Source organism: Silene latifolia, chromosome 11 (genome assembly GCF_048544455.1).
Source record: "Silene latifolia isolate original U9 population chromosome 11, ASM4854445v1, whole genome shotgun sequence".
NCBI classification, from domain to species: Eukaryota; Viridiplantae; Streptophyta; class Magnoliopsida; order Caryophyllales; family Caryophyllaceae; genus Silene; species Silene latifolia.
The window spans coordinates 33,358,732-33,364,601 of record NC_133536.1 but is presented as its reverse complement, the minus strand read 5'-3'; the positions used below and the strand labels follow the sequence as shown (position 1 = coordinate 33,364,601).

General features: G+C 41.0%; 1 non-coding gene across 1 annotated transcript; it reads right to left on the bottom strand.

Moving 5' to 3' along the window:
• Positions 1-3,243: 3,243 nt before the first annotated feature.
• On the bottom strand, positions 3,244-3,350 carry LOC141616365 (small nucleolar RNA R71). The gene has a single exon (XR_012530717.1). It is a non-coding gene; the product is annotated as a small nucleolar RNA R71 (small nucleolar RNA).
• Positions 3,351-5,870: the final 2,520 nt, after the last annotated feature.

Below are 5,870 nucleotides of genomic sequence, written 5' to 3'. Positions count from 1 at the left end.
TGATATTTGGATTAACAAACCGATTTAGAAAGCTCACATGTTAGGTTAACACTTTTGGATGTGCATTCATGCATTTACATCGTTTTATAAACTTTTGCACTTAAACAACCACGATCGATCAGTAGAGGCCGCTAACGCGGGCGAGATTGGGTGTCCGATTAAAGGGCTTCCCAATACGTACCCTCACCCCTTACTCAGGACCTTTGGATAGTGGATGGCCTTATCCAGGGCGTACGAGAGTCATTTTAGGCATAGAATGCTAAAAGGGGGACGAGTCCTTATCTTTAGTACCTATGTCAAACACCGCTTTTTGTCTTGGTTGACCTTGTTATAAAGTGGATTCGAACTGGTTCCAAGCATCCCAGAAATGCTTGGTGGCGACTCCGAACATCTCTAATCGTTTCGAGACCTTTACCGAGACGAAACCGACCGATCTAAAATGGTCCGGTCGAAAGCATTTTTACGCCGCCGAGCGTGGCTTTCAAAAGACTGCTGCATGTCCACAGATCGGCTTGGCGTGCAGGTGGCTCGTGACCGTGGACTGGTAGGTGGCCCAAATCCACAGACCGAGACGTGACCCATGTCCACACATGGGAGACCCCCTTAAATCGCCAACAGGCTCGCGCCTAATATGGCTGCCTGGTGTAGGGTCTGTTCCCCTTCCAGCATTAGTCTAGGACGATCCTGACTCCGGTTAACCCGGATATAGGACGGATCAGACGACTAATCATATTTGCAAAACGCCTTACTAAGACAAATGGATCACGTTATGCACCTGATGTGACCATAATTGGCGCATATTTAGCCCCCGAATTACCATTGTTTCCATGCTTTTTAGTGCCTATTTGGGTCATTTCTTATCTTTAGTTCTTTGTTTTGCATATTCTTTGAGATTTTGATCCCTTGGTAGGAAAGGAGTAAGAATCTTGCATTTTCATGGCAAAACAAGGCTAAATTGATCGTATTCAATGACCAAGCATCAAGGAGAGACAAGACTAGAAGGCCTTTGTACATAGCATACTAGAAGAGCATTGTTGAGAAAGGATCCTTGAGTCCCCAAGGAAATCCCCAAGGAATTCATGAAGAAAAGGGAAGAAAAGAAGAAGAAAAGTCTTTGCCGGACAATCCGAACGGATTGTACACAATCCGTCCGTCCGCCCTCGCCAATCCGAGCGTCCCTCAAAGGAATCCGCTCGGATTCCCCCTCGCCAATCCGAGCGTCTTGACCAAGAATCCGCTCGGATTCTCCAGCCCAGATCCGGCCGTCCCGACTCCCATCCGCACGGATTTGAAGATAAAGACGTTTTCATTCTTCAAGCCACGATAAGAGAAGCCCTTCTCTCGGAGAATACCGGAGTCTCCTTGCTCAACTTAAAAAGTGTAATTACTAGTTTAGCCCTTAGTTAACCCTAATGCATCCTCCCTAATTTCCACTATAAATACCCCATTAGTCTAATTAGAGGAGCATGTTCTTCTTATCAATAGTTAGAGTAGTTAATATCAATCAAATCTCTCTTCAATATTGTAATCAAATATTAATCAAGTTTTAATCCAAGTTTTAGTTCTTTAATCTCTCTCTTGTTCTTCATTTATTTTGGGTAATTAGAAGATTATTGGGTTTATTGGGAGATTGACAACCTTCCATCAATCATCAAGTTCTTCTATTATTCTTTGCATCTTTATTATTGGAATCATTAGTAGGTATAATCTCTTAATCCCTTTTTAATTATTGCTAATTACTTTCATTTATTCATCATGTTTCATTATGTTAGTATGATTGACAACCTTTCTAGCATGATCAATATGATAATGAGTGAGTAGTCTCTTAGCTAGGGTTTAATGGGTGATTAGGGAAACCAACATGGGGAATGATTCATGCTTAAATTAATATGCTTTCATATCTTATTTGCTTGCTTGTTTTGATCTTAATACATGCACATGTTATATTTGATGAAATGCTAAGCCTATGAATCCTTGCATTTACTATCATCTTCTATCCTTTCAACTTGACTTGTAAGACATAACCCAACTCGAGTCTTGTTAGACCATGCATGTATTGAGTAGGAAAGATTAAGTCGACTTGTAGGTGTTGTACAATCTAATCGATTCGGCTCCGGGACCCAAACTTTCCTAGGATTGTAAGATATAACCCAACTCAATCCATCACAACAATAATTGCTTGCTTATAATTTGCGAACATGTTTGTATGATCATATCCCATGAATCCCCTATGAACCCATGACACCCTAGTGCCTTTAATCAATTGTTTACACCCCTTATTTTATTTACCTTGTTAGTTTATTTTCATTGTTATTTTAGTTTAGTAACCTTCTACATCAACCCAATTTGTGACACCCCCTAGACACCACTAGTTACAATAGAATCTTCATTTCAATACCCGTCCCTTGGGATCCGACCTTTACTTGCCTCTTTACTAATTGTAGAGTTGTTTGTGAAGTATAAATTGTGTTTTGTATCGACCATTGACCAACGACCACATATGTTTAATTGTGAACACCAAATGGCTCCGATCAAAAATGGCGCCGTTGCCGGGGACGGTGTTTAATTGATTTAAGATCTCTTTTATTGTTTTTAGTTGTGTCTTTTTCACCTTGGGGAAGTAAAACTCTTCAAGGTTTGTTCTAATTGTTTTCTAGTTGTTTGATATTTTGCATGTCTAGAAGGTTACAAAGTAATTTGTTACCTTTTGACCGTGAAATCGAAAGAACCTTGACGAATAATAGGAGACTTGTTAGGAGGAATTTGGGAGGTGTTGGTGAAGTTGTTCAACCCACTAGTGAGTTTGTCAATCCTTTCGCAATAGAAGGAGAAGAGAACCCATTAAACAATACCACACAAAATCCACCTACAATGCCTAAATTTTCGTCACACTCTATACCCACCGAGGAGGATTTACCAAATGGTACTCCTACACCGCAACATCTCACCGGTAATTTTATTGCCAAGTCCGCCTTCATCCAACTAGTTGAGAGGAGCCAATTCGGGGGAATGCCTAGTGAGGACCCTCATTCTCATATGGAAACCTTTTGCGATTATTGTGAAGCTATCTCTCAAACGGGCGTGACTCAAGACCAAATAAGATGGGTCTTATTTCCTTTTTCGTTAATCGGCACCGCAAAGCAATGGTTGAAGGGCCTTGATAAGGCCACCCTTGGAATAGATTCTTGGAAGAAGTTAGCTCTAGCTTTCTACAAAAAATTCTACCCACCGGAAAAGACTAACATGCTAAGAGCTCAAATTACGGGTTTTAAGCAAAGGGATGAAGAATCTTTGTATGAAGCTTGGGAGCGGTTCAAAGGTATTTGTCGCTCATGTCCTCACCATGGACTTAGCGAATGGTTTTTAGTGCAACAATTTTGGAATGGTTTATATGAAGATTCAAGGAACATTCTCAATATGGGATCAAATGGAACGTTCACCGAAGTTGATGACAATCAAACATGGAACAAGATTGAGGAAATGGCGGTCCATAATTCACAATATAGTAGACCTCGCAAGGCTACTAGAGGAGGAAAGTATGAAGTGGACACCGTTACTCAATTGGGTGCTCAACTTAGTGCTCACATTGACACAATCAACTTGAAGTTTGAACAAGCTATTGCTAGGCTTGAGGAAAACTCAAAATCATCAAAGCATCATGTCAATGCCATGACGGCATCCTCATCAATCCCAAGCGGGATATGTGAGAATTGTGGAACCTTGGGTCATGACTCAAGTGAATGTAGGGGAACAACCGAACAAGTTAATGCTTTCCAAGCTTACAAAAGTGGTACCCCTTATTCAAATTTTTACAATGAAAACACCAAGTTCCATCCAAATCTCTCATACAAAAGCCAAAATGTTCAAACCCTCAAACAACATAAACTCCACCACCCATGAGAAATCAAAATCAAAGACCCTTTTTCAATCAAAACCAAAGTTACCAAAATCAAAATCCATACAATCACCAAAATGACCAAGGTTTTGATGTCCAAAAAGCGGTCCTCCAAATGCAAAAGAATCAACAAGAATTTTTCACCCAAATGCAAAAAGATAGCCAAGCAAAAGACACCACCATCAACAAAATTCTAGCTCACACCAAGATGTTGGAAACACAATTGACCCAACTAGCATCTTCAAGCTCACAAAGACAAAAGGGGCAATTACCACCTCAAGGTAATCCCCCTAGACATGAAATGGTTAGTGCCATTCACTTGAGAAGTGGTACAAGATATGAAGCACCGAAGGAGCAAGTTGAGAATGAAGTTGTGAGAGCTAGTGAGAAGGAAGAAGTTGTGCAAAGTCCCAAAGGAGGGGAATCATCGAAAGAAGAAAGTTCAAAGAAAAATGAAGACAAAGCCAAAGAGAAGGAGCCCATTGTGGTTAGACTTCCTTTTCCAAGTCGTCAAGCCAAGCCCAAATTTGATGATCAACTTGGAAAGTTCATGGAAATTGTGAAGAATTTAGAAGTCTCAATTCCTTTCACGGAATTAATCAATCACGTTCCGGCCTATGCAAAGTACATGAAAGATATGCTCACAAAGAAGAAGTCGATCCGGAAACTTGAGACTATCGCCTTTACTAAGGTGAGTAGTGCAATACTTCAAGGGAGTTCACCTCCAAAGTTAAAGGATCCGGGAAGCTTCTCAATACCGTGTACCATTGGCGACACGACGATCAACAAAGCCTTATGTGATCTAGGGGATAGTGTGAGTGTCATGCCGTACTCGGTAAGTAAAAGGTTGGGAATGGGAGAGCTTAAATGCACCAATATCACTCTTCAAATGGCCGATAGATCGACGAAGACACCATTAGGGATATGGGAAGATGTCCCCGTGCGAATTGGGAAGTTTTTCATCCCGGTGGACTTTGTCATTGTTGATATGGAGGAAGATTCCAACATTCCAATCATCTTAGGAAGACCTTTCCTACACACCGCGGGTGCGGTGATTGATGTGAAACATGGAGAGCTCACTCTAGAAGTGGGAGATGAAAGCATAACTTTTAATCTTGACAAGACCATGAGAGCTCCTCGTTTGCATGAACCATGTTTCATGATAGATCATTATATAGGAAAGATGAAAGGAAGAAATCGGAACTCCAATGGAGGAAGAAAATTGAAGATGCTCCATTCAAAGAGCAAGTGAATTGTGACAAGGAGAGCTTGCAAAGCTCATCAAAATCAACCAAGGAAGAAGATGATGGCCTCATTGGCCAAGAGAAGAAATTGGGAGAGTTGTCTCCATCTAAGCAAGAGATTTTCAATGATCAACTCAATGAAGTTTGTGGTCTTTGGGACGACGAATTTGAAGGGATCTTTAATCCCTACATTGGGCATGCCATCGATCATGATCAACAACAAGGGCCACGGGCTATTGAGGACCTCTACCACAACAATGAACAAGCTTTTGATTACTTTTTCAAGGTGTTAAGCAACATCAACAACACCTTGAACATGCCCCCTTGACATCTCATCAAGAATGAGAGTTTGGTGGAGTCCTCCCTAAACCACCACCTGTAAATATTTCTAACTCCCTAACTTACTTTTCAATTTTTGTATTGCATTCTTTGTCATTTTTGGATTTTATTTACTTTGATCAAAATAATTGTCATGAAAAGAGAGAAGTGAGGGAGGGATTAACAATTTTAAATTGATGTGTAGTGCTTCACCTTAGTGTGGGGATGGCAATTGCCTAGGCTATTCATGCCTTAGTAGCGCCCCCACAATGAAGAACACAAGATTTGAAAGAAAGAAAGAAAGAATGATAAGGGAATGCGTTTGTGCACGGATGGAACTGAATCCGTGTACACAAGGACCAATCCGAGCGGATTCCTGAGAATCCGCCCGTCTGAAGAAAATCCGAGCGTCC